General features: G+C 47.4%; 1 long non-coding RNA gene across 2 annotated transcripts in view; it reads left to right on the top strand.

Annotated features, from left to right (window-relative positions):
- LOC135051055 (uncharacterized) overlaps positions 1 to 19,767 on the top strand; it is a 206,139-nt gene that overhangs the window by 154,347 nt on the left and 32,025 nt on the right. Inside the window, exons 2-4 of one of the 2 annotated variants that reach the window (XR_010242015.1) lie at positions 2,823 to 3,036; positions 3,273 to 3,312; positions 5,517 to 6,303. The exons of the other annotated variant lie outside the window; for it this stretch is intronic. This is a non-coding gene — a long non-coding RNA (uncharacterized LOC135051055). Of the gene's footprint in view, positions 1 to 2,822; positions 3,037 to 3,272; positions 3,313 to 5,516; positions 6,304 to 19,767 lie in introns of those variants that run through there. 2 annotated transcript variants of the gene reach the window in all.

Genomic DNA, 19,767 nt, shown 5'->3' with positions numbered 1-19,767 from the left:
GGGCCAGGTGTTTGTGTCGGCCTCTTTGGTCGCTGAGCTTAGTCACACAGCTACCTCATTGCGCCTCTTTTTTTCTTTGCGTCATGTGCTGTTTGGGGAGTGTTTTTTTGAAGGGCCATCCTGCGTGACACTGCAGTGCCACTCCTAGATAGGCCAGGTGTTTGTGTCGGCCACTAGGGTCGCTGAGCTTACTCACACAGCTACCTCATTGCGCCTCTTTTTTTTTGCGTCATGTGCTGTTTGGGGAGTGTTTTTTGGAAGGGCCATCCTGCCTGACACTGCAGTGCCACTCCTAGATGGGCCAGGTGTTTGTGTCGGCCACTAGGGTCGCTGAGCTTAGTCACACAGCTACCTCATTGCGCCTCTTTTTTTCTTTGCGTCATGTGCTGTTTGGGGAGTGTTTTTTGGAAGGGCCATCCTGCGTGACACTGCAGTGCCACTCCTAGATGGGCCAGGTGTTTGTGTCGGCCACTTGGGTCGCTGAGCTTAGTCATCCAGCGACCTCGGTGCAAATTTTAGGACTAAAAATAATATTGTGAGGTGTGAGGTGTTCAGAATAGACTGAAAATGAGTGGAAATTATGGTTATTGAGGTTAATAATACTTTGGGATCAAAATGACCCCCAAATTCTATGATTTAAGCTGTTTTTTATGGGGTTTTTTAAAAAAACACCCGAATCCAAAACACACCCGAATCCGACAAAAAAAATTCGGTGAGGTTTTGCCAAAACGCGTTCGAACCCAAAACACGGCCGCGGAACCGAACCTAAAACCAAAACACAAAACCCGAAAAATTTCCGGTGCACATCTCTAATAAATACGCCCCAAACCGTCCTCACCTCGTAGGTTTAGTTAGTGGTGAGGAGAAAGGTTGTTCTGTTGAGTTGGTGAGTAGTTTGGAGGTTTTGGAGTTTATTGGGCGAGTTCTGAGTGTTGTATTGTGTTTGAAAGTAGTCTTGTCATTCTTGTAGTCTTGTTTTTTTTTTGGTTTGTCTTCATTTTTGTCCTTGTCTTATTTTTTTCGAGTCTCTTGTCAGTGTTTGTTTGTGTGTGTGTGTGTGTGTGTGTGTGTGTGTGTGTGTGTGTGTGTGTGTGTGTGTGTTATGTAGTGGAGGAGTGTGTTGTTTGTCTTTTCATTTTTCAGTGTTAATTGTTGTTTGTCCAAATTATGTCTGACTCAGAGGTGGGGGGGGGAGTTGAGTTAGGTGGGGAAGGTGAGTGAGGTGGAGGATATGAGTGAGGTGGAGGTTAGTGAGATGGAGGAGGTGGGTGAGGTTGATGCTGCAGCCTCTAGTGATAGTGACAGTGAAGCAGCTCCGCAGCCACGCACCACTACTAAGACTGGCCGCAATGTCAAGTTTAGTTATGCTGAGAATGTGGCTGTGGTGCGTGAGCTGATGAAATATCAGCGTTACCTATTTGGGCCTGAGTCATCAAAGGTGTCTTCACGGAAGAATACTGTGTTGTGGGCCAAAGTTTTTGCTGCTGTTAACAGTGAGGGGGTGGTCAAGCGGACCGAGGACACGTGCCTCAAGTGGTACTATGATATAAAGCGCCGTGTGAACTCCAAAATGGCCAAGGAGGTGAAGTCTGCTCGGCAGACCGGTGGGGGTCAGCCCTTCATTGCCAGATATCTGGACTACGAGGAGCCCATGCGGAGCTTAATACCTCCTGAAGTTGTGGCAGCAACAAATGTCCGTGATTCAGATCGGCCCAGGCAGGATGGGGAGCATGTGTTTTTTTAAAACGTACTCTGTGTAGTTTTTTAATTACTTTGGGTTTGGGTAATGTGTCTCATGTGGCATAGGGCCTTACTCGCTGCTTGGACGACATGGCTGCAAAACCATTGGCATTGTTGATGGCTATCCAAAATGCATAATTTACAGATAACAGTATTGTACGGTATGAGTAATTATCCTTAAATATATATATATATTTTTTATGAGTGTTAACTTGTTCTTTTGGTTGGCCTTTGATTTGCAAATAACAAGCTTGCCCTTCATCACATTTAACACAATCACTGAATCTTGATCCAGATTGCCAGGTGCAAGGTATCACACACAGTGGGTCATTTGTAATAGGCTGGAGAAGGCATAAGTAAATGATAAATCACTGACATGTGCAAGGTAATACAAGCACCATCTAATCTGTCCAAAAATGAAATGCACATGTTGTTGAGTCTTGGCTGCTGCATTTCTCACCTTACACAACACTGGTTTATCACTGACTTCCGGCTTTGCCAGGTTAATACATGCATTCAATTTGTTCCTTAGTTTTGTTGTTATGTTGGACTAGTGTGTGTTTGTTGTGCCACATCACACAGGTTGACACAAAGATACTTTCATATTTTTTTGTGTTAAATTCTTTCACAATATGTGTGTGCTTTGTTTTTTCGAGTTGGAATGTTGGTCCATGTTTGTGTCATGTCATTTTTGTGAAGCATAGCACTTTCATGAGTGCACATGGCCTATTTGCCACTATTGTTTTGCTAATGGCTGTGGGTCTGGCGGACACATCTGCTGTTTTGTATTTGTTATAATTTTTTGAAATTTACACGCACACAAGCTAAAATGTTTTCTAATAATTTTAAAATTAATGGCTAAAAAACATAGTAACTGTATAGGACAATTACAACATTACACAAATATCTTCTCCTGTTGTACAGTGTCGAAAAAAGCCAAAAGTGCCCGAACTCCAGTCAGTCCAACAACATCTGATGATGATGATGATGATGCTGCTGCAGCAGCAGCTGGTAAAGTGTCCATTGTAGCACATTATGTTTGGTCAGGAATGGTCCTCTAATAATTTTTGCTTTATGATTAGGCCCCTCAACACAATGCTTTGCAAGCAGGATTCGCCCTCCTGATCCCCACAAAAATAGGCCACATGTGGCAACCCAAGAGACCAAGGTCGGATGTCCATTCAAAACCACAGGAGTCTCCACCACAATGCAGAATTTCTATAGTGTCTTCCAAGCCACCATGCCAAATTTTGGACACTCCACCACGATGGCAACCACACTCCCCTCATCTGGATGGTGAGTAGGAATATAAAGCACAAAAACACATTAGACATATGTAACCCCTCCCAAATTAGTGCCACTAATGGTAATGGGGTTGTACTACACTGTAGACAATGTGTGCCTCCACCCAAGCGTTATGGATATTATAGGCTTGCTTGGGAAAGCCAAGAAAGGGTATATATCAATACACTTTACTCAATAATAACTTATTACCTATATTTACCACCGCTTGTTTTTCTCGTTACTTCCAGATCCCTTAATGATGTGTTCGTTCGGAGTTCGGTAGTCCTGGTAAGTATTTATTGTTCAGCAATACAGTGCATTTTCACAACAGCAGAATTTACATTTTATTTAAATGTTATACCGTTACCAACACTTGCTCATGCATGCATTACAAAAAATCAACATAACCGGTTAGGTAGAAAAATTGATAAGGTAATTAGTCTTAAGACTTATTGTATTACCTAGTGTAATACTATCGCTAATCAATTACTCCAGTCTCTGTGTCTCTCTAGGTGGAGTAATTGAGGTAACACGTTGGGGCCCAGTGTACAGTGATGATAGTTGGGCCACGCTTGGCCAATGATGGGATCCTGTGGATAATACCAGTCTAGAATTATATATATATATATATATATATATATATATATTCTCCTCCTAGGTGTGTCACTCAATTCCACGGCAAGGGGTTTGATCACTTACTACGGTTGCTTCCCCAGAGTTCCACTCTACCTTCCCTATTTTCCTGACAGAGATGAGTTCGATAGGTAGAGGGAAGGTGAAAGGTGCGGTGACTCCCTCTACTGCCACTGAGTGGATATTTATCTTGGTAATTTCTCTGTCACTGGAGGGGATATTTATCCTGGTAGAGGGGTATAGTTGCGGTCTATCGGCACTTGTGCAAAAGCGATACCCTGTACCAGCTATGCAACATCTCCGGGTTCACCTGGCTGGGCAGTGCTGCGCATCCCTATAGCCTCTCATCCATACGCACTTACAGCCCTTTATCAAAGTTCCTCCTCAGTTCCCATCGCTGTGTAGGGAGTATTATTAAGTGAAAACCATGTAAATCACATAAAGCTCCTGAATTTACCTTCCTGGTCCTCGCTGTTCTGGCTGTATTATGGTCCTTTTTCCTCTTGCTCCTCTGACTGTGCTGCACTATGAGGGCTGTAATTATATATAGGATTACTGCCCCCCCCCCTCAAGAGGGTATTCCCTTTGTCTTGCTCCTATTGCAGTGCTGCCCTTTATGTCCCTTATTGGGCAAGTATCAGATAGGGGCGTTTCACACTATAGGCAGCACTATAACAGCAGTGGGCATCAGTCCCCCTGTACCTGCAACATCATTAGCGGCTCTGGTTACAGCTGAGGTTATTTCCGTCATAACAGCTCATCGCCCGCCTGCCTCCGTTCATCAGTCTTCGGGAGATGGATCAGGTTAGCCGTATCCGCTGCTCCCCCAGCTCTGCTCTCTGGCCTCCTCCTCCGCCAGTCACTCAGCTCCCTTCGGCTGGCCGCATATAGCCTTCCACCCCGTCTCTCTCCGTCTGCCTCACCGCTCCGGCTCTCCTCTTCCCGGGGGGTAACTGTCTCTAACCGACATTATCCTCATGAGCTGCTTGAAGTCCTCCCCCGCATGCGATCACGCTTTTTACAGCATGAGGGGATTCTGGACTAGTCTCTCTATCCCCGCTCGTGCCAATTTACTCATATAATCCCATAGTTCAATACCCATAGGGATATATCGTCCTCCAGCATCCCCCATATATATTATATACTTAAAATAGTTACACTTTTATTACAATATGTATATTATAAACAATTCATATATTTACACCTAGCATACCAGGTATATCTATTCATAGGGTCCTTGCCTATTTATAAATATCTTCTCTTCACCCCAGTGAGCATAGATAATAGGGTGTTACACATATATAAATTAGACAGTTTTTGACATTCAACAAACTGCATACACACCACAAACAACAATACGTACTGAAGAACACCAAGCTCAAAATGGCCACAAAGTGGAAGGAAGATTCCTGACTCCAGTAAAGAGATATGTTCACTTCAGCCATACAGTAGCATATTGTCAGGAAGATGCTGCAACACAAACAGATGGCCAAGCTTGACAAGGAGTAAGGATGTAAACATTGTTGTGTGCTGTTGCTTTTCGATACATTGTTTAGTACATTCAAAATCATAAGTGTGTTTTACTGCCTCACACAAAAAAACAACACTTTTTGCAAAAAACTGAAACAATTCTCAAAAAGTAGGTAGGACACCCTAACCAAATTATGTGCTTGCTCTTACATTGATGAACACAACAAAGCAACAATGAGAGAGGCATGTGCAGCCTTTAAAGGCAGTAGTGATGTTGTTGAAAGGCAGAACAATTGCAATATGCATTCACATGTGTAGAGTCGCCTTTGTTTGACAAACATATTAAAAACATATATGCGAAGCTGATCAAAAATGCTTTGTCCTTCCAGAAACAACTAACGAGCCCAGCACCCCTCTGACACACCAGAAAGACAGTGAAATGGAGGAGACAATTGTTTTACAATTGCAGCCAATAAGTCAAGCAGCCACACCTACACCACCTGTGAGTACACCTCAACTGCAACACACACCACCAGCACAACAGAGCCCAACAACACCAGTTGCGCAAGGGCCAGATCAAGTGTTTTGGGACAATTGGGCTACACAGCAGGCCACTAATCAGGATTGCCTGCGTAGACAGACACAAATTTTATCTAGTCTGCCATCTCACCTCAAAAGAATAAGCTGCAATATCAGCTGCCAAAATGAGCAAACAACGCGCATGGCAAACACCATGGAAATAATGCAAGCAGACATGACACATGTAATGGGCAACTTATAATGCCTAATGGATGAACATCACAGACAACAACAAAGCTACCTAAACATTTTAGAAACTAATCAAATGCTCATTGAATCAATAACCCGCATTATGGAGAACCACACTGCAGCAACACGTGAACTAAATGCAACACTCACTAACCTCAATCAAACACAGTTCCCAACAGCAACACCAACCAAGCATCAGTTCTGGTACGACAACTCCACTTGTATCGCCAATGGCCTCACAACCAAGGCGCTCCACCAGAACACGGGCACACGATAGTGGAAAAGGAAAATCTGCATCCAAACAGGCTGCATGAAAAAAATAAATGTCAGGTGTTGTTGTTCCTGTTTGGAGAAAAAAAACAAAAAACGAGCAACTAAGTGTATGATGGACACTATAGATTGCCCTGTTAGCAGCTTACAAATTAAATCATCATTATAAATTAACGTATAAATGAGTTCACTGGTGTAGTTGTTCATCACTCCGCTTATTACAAGTCTTTGGAAATGTGATTGGATTGATATCTTCTCTGTGCTACACATTATGTGTAACATGTATTAATGAGGCATCTTTTTTTGATTATCTGGTTGAAAATTAAATCATAGGATCACACCAATCAAACAGCCTGTCTACAACACAGGCATGCACATTAACACATAACCCTTACCAACTATTTTTGGGTGTTGTATGGATGGAAAATTGTTGGATACTTCACATCATTAGGACAATAACAGTATTGTTCACAGAGCAAGTGTCCAAATATTGCAATATGACAATGGGAGGTTTTGGAGTTGTGTTTTTAGCCTGTTTTGACATTTATGTCCTGCCATGTTTGTCTGTGCTAAAAACAGGATTTTAATACCTACCAGTAAATCCTTTTCTCCTAGTCTATAGAGGATGCTGGGGTCCACTTCAGTACCATGGGATATAGACGGTTCTACAGGAGCCATGGGCACTTTAAGACTTTTCAAGGGTGTGAACTGGCTCCTCCCTCTATGCCCCTCCTCCAGACCTCAGTTTAGAAAATGTGCCCAGGCAGACTGGATGCACTCCTGGGAAGCTCTACTGAGTTTCTCTGAAAAGACTTATGTTAGGTTTTTATTTTCAGGGAGAACTGCTGGCAACAGTCTCCCTGCTTCGGGGGACTTAGGGGGCAGAAGTAGGAACCAACTTCCTGAATAGTTTCATGGCTCTGCTTCTGGCTGACAGGACACCAGTGGTGCAAGTGGGCGGGTACGGGTGGGTACGGCGTACCCGTAAGAATTTACCCGTGGGTACGCCGTACCCACACCGACGGGCCGCCGCTCCTCTTCCCTCCCTTCCTCTGCTACTCCACGCCGCACCCGCCGTCCCCGCCGCACCGCCGCTGATGTGAGGGGAGGAGAGCGCAGTGCGAGCTCTGATTGGCTCACGGATCGGCGCTGAATTAAACTGAGACACCCGCCGGAGACTGAGGGGAAGGAGAGGCGCAGGCTGCGCTCTCCTCCCCTCACACAGACAGGCGGCAGCGGTGAGCAGGGGAGGAGGGGGGAGGGAAACATGTATACCTGACACTGGGGGACATCTGGCACTGGGGGGGCATGTATACCTGGCACTGGGGGATATCTGGCACTGGGGGCATTTCTGGCACAGGGGGGCATATATACCTGGCAATGGGGGATATCTGGCACAGGGGGGCATGTATACCTGGCACTGGGGGATATCTGGCACTGGGGGCATATCTGGCACAGGGGGGCATATATATCTGGCACTGGGGGATATCTGGCACAGGGGGGCATGTATACCTGGCACTGGGGGATATCTGGCACTGGGGGCATATCTGGCATAGGGGGGCATATATACCTGGCACTGGGGGCATATCTGGCACAGGGGGGCATGTATACCTGGCACTGGGGGATATCTGGCACAGGGGGGCATATATACCTGGCACTGGGGGATATCTGGCACTGGGGGGGCATGTATACCTGGCACTGGGGGATATCTGGCAGTGGGGGCATATCTGGCACAGGGGGGCATATATACCTGGCACTGGGGGATATCTGGCACAGGGGGGCATGTATACCTGGCACTGGGGGATATCTGGCACTGGGGGCATATCTGGCATGGGGGGCATGTATACCTGGCACTGGGGGATATCTGGCACTGGGGGCATATCTGGCACTGGGGGGCATATATACCTGGCACTGGGGGATATCTGGCACATGGGGGCATGTATACCTGGCACTGGGGGATATCTGGCACTGGGGGGGCATGTATACCTGGCACTGGGGGATATCTGGCACTGGGGGCATATCTGGCATTGTAGGGGCATTTCTGTATCTGGCACGGGGGGCAATGTATATCTGACAGTGGGGGCATTTGTGTATCTGGCACTGTGGTGCAATGTGTATCTGACACTGTGAGGCAATGTATATCTGGCACTCTGGGGACATTTCTGTATCTGGCACTGTGGGGCAATGTGTATCTGGCACTGTGAGGCAATGTGTATCTGACACTCTGGGGACATTTGTGTATCTGGCACTCTGGGGACATTTGTGTATCTGGCACTGTGGGGCAATGTGCATCTGGCACTGTGGGGTAATGTGTATCTGGCACTGTGGGGCAATGTGTATCTGGCACTTCGGCGCGCGCACACAGTACCTGTAAGACATTTTTTCTACTTGCACCACTGCAGGACACCATTAGCTCCTGAAGGGTACTGAACACTAGCTGTGCCTAGATGCTCACTCCCAAAGCACGCCATCACCCCCCTTGCAGAGCCAGAAGTCAGAAGACAGGTGAGTTTTAGAAGAAAGGATCTTCAATCAAAGTGACGGCTAAAGGTACCGCGTGGCTGGCGGGAGCGCAGCGTGCCATGTTGCCAACACATACACAGGCACCGCAGGGTGCAGGGTGCGGGGGCGCCCTGGGCAGCATGAAACCTATTGATACTGGAATAAATAAGTGGCATAAGTTGCTGAGGCACAGTCCTACCCCCGCCAGTATAAAAAAATGACCTCATAAATGCTGAGGAGAAACCAGATTAATGTGTATATCAATTTGATGCCTGTTATTAAGTTGTAGCTCATTGCAACAAGTAGTTATGATTGAATGTAGGAATATAAAGCCACACTTCTGATGAGAACAAATGGATTCCATTTAAAGCATGTGATGGACCGGAAACTCAGGCCAGCCCTTTTGATGTCTTCAAGGCTTGCATATGAACTGACCAATGACTTATCGTGAATGAAAAAGTTCCCTCCCCATGACTAGTAACAAGAGATCTGTATACGCCCCCAAGAGACGCAGTGTATAGGTGATCACACACAGAGCTGGCTGCTTTTCCTGTTTTGTCCCAGATGATGATGGCTGCATGATTTTACTGAGAGAGAGAGAGAGTGATATGGAGCGTAGTGAGCATTTGAGCAAAATATGGTGATGTAATACTGGCTGTGGCTGTATTTGAATTAGATTGTAATAACTGCTTACTATGTAAATTGTAACCATGTAACTATATATATATATATATATATACATATATATATATATATATATATATATACTGTACATTGTGATATATTGAATACATATTTTTTAATAACAAATATATACATCAATGAGCTTTGGAACTCAGATAATGTGTGGGTGTATTGTTTTCTCATATGGGATGCAGTGTTTTGCGATGTATAGCGCACATTCATAGCACATGGTAATAATATGCGCAGGCGTCCACAGTATATATTAGAGCTGGCATTTTAAATATTTGTTAGATAGCAATTTGACTTTTACACCATCTGGAAGTGGCACTGCAGTTACAGACAGGATGGCACTTAAAAAGTCTAGTCCCCAAACAGCACATGATGCAAAGAAGAAAAAGAGGTGCAAGATGGAATTGTCCTTGGGCCCTCCCACCCACCCTTATGTTGTATAAATAGGACATGCACACTTTAACAAACCAATCATTTCAGCGACAGGGTCCTCCACACGACTGTAGCTGAAATGACTGGTTTGTTTGGGCCCCCACCAAAAAAGAAGCAATCAATCTCTCCTTGCACAAACTGGCTCTACAGTGGCAAGATGTCAACCTCATCATCATCCTCCAATTCCTCACCCCTTTAACTGTGTACATCCTCCTCACTGAGTATTAATTTGTCCCCACTGGAATCAAACATGACAGGTCCCTGTGTACTTTCTGGAGGCAATTGCTGGTAAAGGTCTTCCCGGAGGACTTTATAATTCATTTTGATGAACATCATTTTCTCCACATTTTCTGGAAGTAACCTTCTACGCCGATCGCTGACAAGGTTACCTGCTGCACTAAACACTCTTTCAGAGTACACACTGGAGGGGGGCAACTTAGGTAAAATAAACCCAGTTTGTGCAAGGGCCTCAAAATTGCCTCTTTTTCCTGCCAGTATACGTACGTACTGTCTGACATGCCTACTTGGATGCTGTCACTCATATAATCCTCCACCGTTCTTTCAATAGTGACATAATCATATGCAGTGACTGTAGACATGTCAGTAATCGTTGGCAGGTCCTTCAGTCTGGGGACCAGATGTCAGAACCAGCTCCTGACTTCCATGCATCACCGCCAGCGGGTGGGCTAGGAAATCTTATCCTTTTCCTTGCAGCCCCAGTGGCTGGAGAAATTGAAGGAGAAGCTGTTGACGGGTCAAGTTCCGCTTGAGTTGACAATTTACTAACCAGCAGGTCTTTGCAGCTCTGCACACTTGTGTCTGCTGGAAAGAGAGATACAACGTAGGCTTTAAACCTAGGATTGAGCACGGTGGCCAAAATGTAGTGCTCTGATTTCAACAGATTGACCACCATTGAATCCTGGCAAAGCAAATGAAGGGCTCCATCCACAAGTCCCACATAGAATCGCGCCATCTTAGCTCCTCCTTCAATTTATCCAGCTGCTTCTGCATAATCCTGATGAGGGGAATGACCTGAGCTGGCAGTGTCTGAACTGACTTCACGTGTGGCAAGTTCGAAGGGTTGGAGAACGTTGCACAAGACGGAAATCATTCTCCCCTGCGCTTGAGTCAGGTGCATTCCCCCTCCTTTGCCTATATCGTAGGCAGATGTATAGGCTTGGATAGCCTTTTGCTGCTCCTCCATCCTCGGAAGCATATAGAGTGTTGAATTCCACCTCGTTACCACTTCTTGCTTCAGTTGATGGCGGGACAGGTTTAGGAGTGTTTGCTGGTGCTCCAGTCTTCGGCACACAGTGTCAGAATGCTGAAAGTGGCCCTCAATTTATCGGGCCACCGACAGCATCTCCTGCACACCTCTCTCATTTTTACAAAAAATTCTACACCACCAAAGTAATTGTATATGCAAAACATTGGACATGCTGGAATTTGACCAGATATAGTGCACGCACAATATTGGTTGCGTTGTAGGATATCACAAATCCCCAGGAGAGTCCAATTGCGATAAGCCATTCTGCGATGATGTTCCTCAGTTTCCGTAAGAGGTTGTCAGCTGTATGCCTCTTATGGAAAGCGGTGATACATAGCGTAGCCAGCCTAGGAACAAGTTGGTGTTTGCAAGATGCTGCTACTGGTGCCACTGCGGGAGGCCATACATCTACCCAGTGAGCTTTTACAGTCATATAGTCCTTACTCTGCCCTGTTCCACTTGTCTACATGTCCGTGGTTAAGTAGACACTGGATACAACTGCATTTTTAGGACACTGGTGACTCTTTCTGACATCTGTGTACATTCTCGGTATCACCTGCCTAGAGGAGTGGAACCTAGATGGGATTTGATACCGGGGATACACTATCTCCATCAAATCTTTAAGTGACTGTAAACTAATGGTGGATACCGGATGCACCAAGCTGTCAAGGCCTCAGTTATCCGCTTTGCAAAAGGATGACTGCTGTCATATTTCATCTTCCTCACAAATGACTGTTGGACAGTCAATTGCTTACTGGAAGTAGTACAAGTGGTCTTCCGACTTTCCCTCTGGGATGACGATCAACTCCCTCAGCAGAAACAGCAGCGGCAGCAACAGCAGGCGTACCACTCAAGGATCCTAAGGAGGAATCTCGGTTAGGGGAGGAGTCCTCAGTCTTGACAGTGACATGGCCTGCAGGACTACGAACGTTCCTGACTTAGGAGGAAGTTGACGTTGAGGGAGTTGGTGTGGCTTGCAGGAGCTTGGGTACAGGAGGATGAAGGGATTTAGGTGTCAGTGGACTGCTTACGCTCTTACCCAAAGTTTCTGAACTTGACAGTGACTTCTAATGAATACGCAGCAGGGGACATATAAGGGAGGATGTTCCTAGGTGGTTAACATCCTTACCCCTACTTATTACAGATTGACAGAGGCAACAGATGTCTTGACACCTGTTGTACGGATTTGAGTAGAAATCCACACCGAAGAGGTGGTTTTTTTGGTAGTTTGCCCAGGCATCACAATGGGCTTCTTCATCCCAAGGACAACAGGTGTCTCCCCCGGTGCCTGACTTAAACAAACCACATCACCATCAGAATCCTCATCGTCAACTTCCTCCTCAGCGCCAGCAACACCCATATCCTCATCCTGGTGTACTTCAACAGTGACATCTTCAATTTGAATATCAGGAACTGGACTGTGGGTGCTCCTTCCAGCACTTGTAGGGGGCATGCAAATGGTGGAAGGAGCCACCTCTTCTCGTCCAGTGTTGGGAAGGTCAGGCATCGCAACCGCCGACACACTTGGACTCTCCTTGGGGATTTGTGATACCATCTTAGAGCGCACAGTTCTTTTCTGTGCTCTTTCCAGCTTAACTCTTTTTAAATTTTTCTAGCGGGAGGATGAGGGCTTCCATTGTCATGTGAAGCTGAACCACTAGCCATGAACATAGGCCAGGGCCTCGGCCGTTCCTTGCCATTACGTGTTGTAAATGGCATATTGGCAAGTTTACGTTTCTCCTCAGATGATTTACATTTATTTTTTACGGTTCTTTTTACTGAACTTTGGCTTTTTGGATTTTACACGTCCTCTACTATCACATTGGGCATTGACCTTGGCAGACGACGTTGATGGCATTTCATTGTCTATGTCATGGCTAGTGGCAGCAGCTTCAGCACTAGGAGGAAGTTTTTCTTCTTGATCTTTCCCTATTTTCACCTCAAAATTTTTGTTCTCCATTATTTTTTTAGGAGTTATATGAGACAATATGCGTCACAGGAATGACTGGAATTACTGATGACACAGGACACTACCACTGGTCTGATGCAGCACAACACAATGTTATTATTATTATTATTATACTACAGCAGTGGACATACAGCAGCAGCGTATATCGTCACTGGAATTATTGATTACACAGGACACTACCACTGGTCTGATGCAGCACAACAGGTTGTTGTTCTAATTATTATACTGCAGCAGTAGACATATAGCAGCAGCGTATATCGTCACTGGAATGACTGATGACACAGGACACTACCACTGGTCTGAGGCAGCACAACACGTTGTTATAATTATTATACTGCAGCAGTGGACATATAGCAGCAGCGTATATCGTCAATGGAATTAGATGATACAGGACACTACCACTGGTATGATACAGCACAACACGTTGTTAGAATTGTTATACTGCAGCAGTGGACATATAGGGTATATCGTCACTGGAATTACTGATGACACAGCACACTACCACTGGTCTGCACAACACAGCACCACTTTATACAGCTAAACTGGATATATGGCAGCAGAGAAACACCAACACTGTGAATGGCTGGACTGATACAGCACAATACACTGACTATATTGGACTGGTCTGCACAACACAGCACCACTTTACAGCTACACTAGATATATCTGCCCGTACTGATACAGCACAATACACTGACTACACTGGACTGGTCTGCACAATACAGTACCACTTTACAGCTACACTAGATATATGGCAGCAGAGAACACCAACACTGTGACTGCCTGGACTGATGCAGCACAATACACTGAGTGACTACACTGGACTGGTCTGAGCAGCACTCCACTTGCCACCCCACTTTCCCGCCCCAACACACAGACACTGAACACTGAGGACACGTACTCTCTATACACTCTCCGAGACTGTAGTGAAAATGGCGGGGATGCGCGGCTCCTTAAATGGAATCCAAATCCCACGAGAATCCGACAGCGGGATGATGACATTTTGCCGCATTCGGGTTTCCAAGTCAAGAGGGAAAATGGATCCGGACTCGGAAGGCAAAGTCCGGTAGGGTTCGGTTCTCTAAGAACCGAACCCGCTCATCTCTATAATGCAGAGGTTCTCAAACTTGGTCCTCGTGGGCCCACACAGTGCATGTTTTGTAGGTAACCCAGCAGGTGCACAGGTGTATTAATTACTCACTGACACATTTTAAAAGGTCCACAGGTGGAGCTAATTATTTCACTTGTGATTCTGTGAGGAGACCTGCAAAATATGCACTGTGTGGGCCCCAGTGGACCGAGTTTGAGAACCTCTGCTATAATGTATACATATTGTTACACTAGGTGCTTCATCGCGCCCTACTGGCGCTCTTCACACCGTCGCAAGGGGCCATTATAGGGTTGACAGGGCAAGCACAGGGGTGACAGGGCCAGGATAGGGGTAACAGGGCCAGCATAAGGATGACAGGGCCAGGATAAGGGGGAAATGGCCAGGATAAGGGCCAGGATAAGGGTGAAATGGCCAGGATACGGGTGAAAGGGCCAGGGTAAGGGTGACAGGGCAAGGCCAGGGGTGACAGGGCAAGGCCAGGGGTGACAGGGACACGACAGAACACAGGGCACGGGAGAGATTGGTATTAGGGACAGAACAGTGGTGACAAACAGATGTGTCTTACCGGAGTCACTGCTGCTGTTCCACTCCAACCTGTTGGGATCTGCTGCTGGTGGAGATTTGGCATGGCTGACTCTCTCAGGCTGGAGTCCTGCTTCCTCTGCCCGTCCGCATCCCTCCCCCCCTCCTCAGTCACACACCGCAGACCTCACACAGCTGCCAGGCACTGTGGTAAGGGGAGACTGGGAGTGACTGGTTAGTCCCCGGGAGATGCTGCGGCTGGAGGGAGGAGGGGGTCATATAGCATGCACGCGGCGCGGACCTCGCGGCTGCCAGGCACTGTGGTAAGGGGAGACTGGGAGTGACTGGTTAGCCCCCAGGAGACGCTGCGGCTGGAGGGAGGAGGGAGTCGTAGCGTGCACGCGGCGCGGGCCTCGCGGCTGCCGGGCCCTATAGAGAGGGGAGACTGGGAGTGACTGGTTAGCTCCCAGGAGACGCTGCGGCTGGAGGGAGGAGGGGGTCGGAGCCTGCAATCAGCGCGGACTTCTGCAGCACTACCCGCCGGCTAAAGTGTGTGAAGGAGCTGGGCGCACCTCACTGCGGGTGGCAGCGCTGCAGCTAGCGGTGGGATTGCCGGGGCTGGAGATAACAGAGGCACTATGGAACCTGCACAGCGGCAGGTGCCCCACAAAACTGCAGCTAAGAAGCGTGGAGTGTGCCAGAAAGTGACGCTCCTCCGCGCCAGATAGCCCCTGCTGAGTTTGCTGATGTGGGGGGGTCAAGCACACAGTGAGCCGGTGCCCGTCTGTCTGTACGGCATACCCCCTCACACAACCCCATACCTCCCCACTGTCTCGATTTTCGCGGGACAGTCCCATTTTTTGGGGTCTGTCCCGCTGTCCCACCCGTGGCCCGCAGTGGCCCGCGGTGAAGGGGGGTCAGTTGGGAAGCTCCTGAACTCGCTGTTCTGCTTAGCAGAACAGCGGTGAATAGATGCGCACAGCATCTATTTAGTGGAGACAGGAGGAGAGGGGGGAGGGCCAGGGGGTACGTACCGTGGGCCCCACAGTTTTAGGGGCCTCCCTGGCTGGAGTAGCTCTGTCCCAGCTCTTAAGCTCCCCGTCCTGCCAGTAACAGCAGCAGCATTGTGCTACAGCCAGCGCACGCTGCTGCGTGTTGGCAGGTCTGTGGTGTTGCAGGGAGGCACCTGCTATCTTCTGCCTGTGCGGGTGTGTAGGGGGGAGCGACCACCCCCTCTGGATTTACCCCTAGCTGAGGGGCCAAAATCCCATGAAAAAAAAAATCTCCGGAATTTGCATAAGGCAGCGTGGCCACGCAGCCGTGATTAGGCCACGCCCCCAAACCCACAGCAGGCACAGCAATGAGATATGGCCCCCCTGTCTCAAGTGCCCAGGGCCCCCCGGACTCATAATCCGCCCCTGGGGGCATGCCAGCAGCTCACATAGCGCTGGGCATGCCCCCTCACTGACGAAAACGGGGACCCATCGGTGAAGCCACGCCCCTTTTCGTTGGTCACGACCCCTTTTCGCCGCATGTGTGTCCCTCCTGCCTGAAGAAAGCTGGTAGGTATGCACCCCTGCCTATGCCATGCCCATACTGCACCCCTGCCTATGCCATGCCCATACCATCTGCTTCTGCTCCTAGTCTCCTATAGATTTGCCCAGATCTGTGACTCATTTGACTAACTCCGCTCAGTGTTGTGACTCCGCCCAGCGTTAGCAAATGAGTCACAAAGTCACAGATCTGGGCTATTATATAGGAGATGTGTTTTTATTTCAAAACATGCTGGCTTTAACAAGCAAACAAAACAATAAAAACTTTTTTGACGGAACAAAGTTTGTGTCCCTTAAACACCCTGGAACACCACACATAGGGCCAGATGTATTCAGCATGGAGAAGACAAAAAACAGTGATAAGTGGAAAGTGAATACGGAACAGGCATTCAGATAGTAACTTGCTTTTACAAAAGCAGTCAGGATTACCTAGTGCTTTAGCACCTGCCAACACTGCTAGCACTGCTTAATGACTTCTCCAGCCTTAATCCATCTGCCGCATAATATGATGTGTACTCCAAACAACAACACACAATGGGGGTCATTCCGACCTGATCGCTCGCTGCAGTTTTTGTCGCAGCGATTGGGTTGGAACTGCGCATGCGCCGGTGCTGCAGTGCGCCGGTGCATGGCAGCCATTGTTACCTAGCGATCGCCTCTGAGACAGAGGCGGTCGCTAGGCGGGAGGGGGCTGAACGGCGGCGTTTAGCTGCCGTTTAGGGGGAGCGGTGCGGCCAATGCAGGCATAGCTGGACCGTTCGGGGGCGGGCCGCGGCGGCTGTGTGACGTCTCACGCAGCCGCTGTGGCCAGCGGGAGCGACAAGTAACTCTCGGCCAGCCGCAGGAGCTGCACTGTATTTGTGCGGGGGGGGGGGGGGGCTTCTCTTACAAACTGCAGTCTTGATTACTTGCTGGTTAGCACCTGAGCAGGAATTCTACTGTGTGAGTAATTGCCAAGATCCAGTGTTCAGCAACCAGGCTCTCTGTTCATCACACCCAGCTTGCAGTAAAGTCTTTACATGCTGTTCCTGCATAGCTCTCTCAGCATAATGTCTGCTTCCTAGTGTTTGGGCCTACTAGGCCTCAATTCACATCAGAGCCTAAACATTGAGTACTGCTGTGACAAGTCCTGATCACCTGTCTGCAGCACAGCCAATTATGTGACTGTCTGAACTTCCGCACACCACCTGATCATCCCAGCCAATCCCTGCACACTGGCTCCTATAAGAATGCTGGGTAAGGACTGCCTGATCACCAGTGCTATGATTGTTATACCCTGTATGGATGTTTGCTCTCCGCTGCTTTCAGGTTACCTTGCTCCAGGAGATTCCATTCTGCCCTGAGACCTGAGTTCCATCCTGCTTGCAGCTCTGTCTGGCTCCATCTGTGTTTTGCCATTGATCTCCAGCTCCATCAGTGCTCCGCCATCGATACTCATTACCATTGGTGTTCCGCCATCGATCTCCAGCTTCATAGGTGTTTCGCCATCGATTTCCAGCTTCATCAGTGTTCCGCCATCGATCTCCAGCTTCATCGGTGTTCCGTCATCGATCTCCAGCTCCATCGGTGTTCCGTCATCGATCTCCAGCTCCATCGGTGTTCCGCCATCGATCTCCAGCTCCATCGGTGATCCGCCATTGATCTCTAGCTCCATTGGTGATCCGCCATCCATCTCCAGTTCTTAGGGACACAGATACAGACATAGATTCTTGATTGCTGCCTTCTGAGAGTGTTACCATGTTGGCATCCAGTGTTGTCCAGATCAGGATGGACTAACTAAACACTTGGATTACATTCATTCTGGTTCTAACCGGATTCTGACTCCTTCGGTTCCAGACGATTCAAATATCTCTGGACCCAATCCGGTTCCATCCGTAGGTCCAAAGACTCCTTCAGTTCCAGCTGACTCAACTGTCTCCATACTCAATCCGGTTCCATTCATCTGTCTGAAGATTCTGTCGGTTCCAGCCAATTCCAATATCTCTGGACCCAATCCGGTTCCATCCATAGGTCCAAAGTCTCCGCCGGTCCCAGCCGGTTTAATTTTGTCTGTACTCAATCTGGTCTCGTCCATAAGTCCGGTACAGTCTTCTCTGGTTCCAGCCAGGTCAAGTTCATCAGGATTCAATCTGGATCCTTCAGTTTGTTCAGGTAAAGAACTTATGTCAGCCTGTCCCAATAAAGGACTTCCATCTTCCAGTCTTAAGAATAGACTTCCATCTGTCTCCGTGTCTATTCGCTCATCAACAAGTTCAGGGTCTGCAGCTACCAATCTAATTCAAGAGTCTAAGTCTTTGTCTACTGATCACTCTGCCAAGTGTTCATCTGAAGTTTCTCCATCTGTTTTCTTCGAGGGAGATTTAATCCAATTTCGTGCTCTAGCACGTCAGTACCTTTTGGATATTGAGTCAAAATCAACTGATGGCATTACTCCATCTAATGCAATCAAGTATTTCCTTCAAGCTTTCAGGGGCAAAGCTTTGGAGTGGGCTACTCCTCTTATTGACTCCAACGATCCAATACTAACTGCTCTCTCTGCTTTCATTAAAGTCTTTCAACGGGAATTTGCCCCAAAAACTGACTGTCCGTATCCGTCCATTACGAACTCATCCACAGCATCATTACCTGTGCAAGATCAAGGTATCAAAGACTTCCAAGTTGCAAGGAAAGAAATACAGCAAAACCAGTTCAAGAACAATGGTCTGCTGATTTAAGACTTGGTTACGTTTCCTTTGGTTCTGCTTCTGGTTCATCGTGTAGTTCAAAATTCTGTGAAGTGCAGTCTGGCATAGCATTTCTCTCCACTAATGTAAATGTTCCCATGCTCACTCTGGACTTGGACTCAGTTTCCGAAAGTGAATTTGTTGATGACGCAAGCTACATTATGGGTGGAACTATTCTTCCTAGCATTATCTTCTCCCAGAAAGATAATTCTACTTACAGTGATGGTCAATGGTCCACTTGTTTGGATGACAAAAGTCTGGCTTCAGAAGAAGAAGATTGGGAAGACTTCTAAGAATCCAGTTTAAGTTGTCTCTGACTTTGTCTAGATCTTATTTCTTCAGTTTCCGGATGTAAATTATTTTCCAAGAATATCCTAAATTTCAAGATGGGTATTCGAAGTCCACCCATAAAGAGGGGAGTACTGTCATGATCCTGACTGTAATTCTCATGTTCTGTGGTTTACCTCTGCTTATTCTGCAAACAGACATCTGCTTCTCATACAAACTGCAGTCTTGATTACTTGCTGGTTAGCACCTGAGCAGAACTTCTACTGTGTGAGTAATTGCCAAGATCCAGTGTTCAGCAACTAGGCTCTGTTTATCACACCCAGCTTGCAGTAAAGCCTTTACATGCTATTCCTGTATAGCTCTCTCAGCATAAAGTCTGCTTCCTAGTGTTTGGGCCTACTAGGCCTCAATCCACATCAGAGCCTAAACCTTGAGTACTGCTGTGAAAAGTCCTGATCACCTGACTGCAGCACAGCCAATTATGTGACTGTCTGAGCTTCCGTACACCACCTGATCATCCCAGCCAATCCCTGCACACTGGC

Source organism: Pseudophryne corroboree, chromosome 2 (assembly GCF_028390025.1).
Source record: "Pseudophryne corroboree isolate aPseCor3 chromosome 2, aPseCor3.hap2, whole genome shotgun sequence".
Classification (NCBI taxonomy): domain Eukaryota; kingdom Metazoa; phylum Chordata; class Amphibia; order Anura; family Myobatrachidae; genus Pseudophryne; species Pseudophryne corroboree.
The sequence above is the reverse complement of the archived record's forward strand: the minus strand, read 5'-3'. Positions and strand labels throughout refer to the sequence as shown.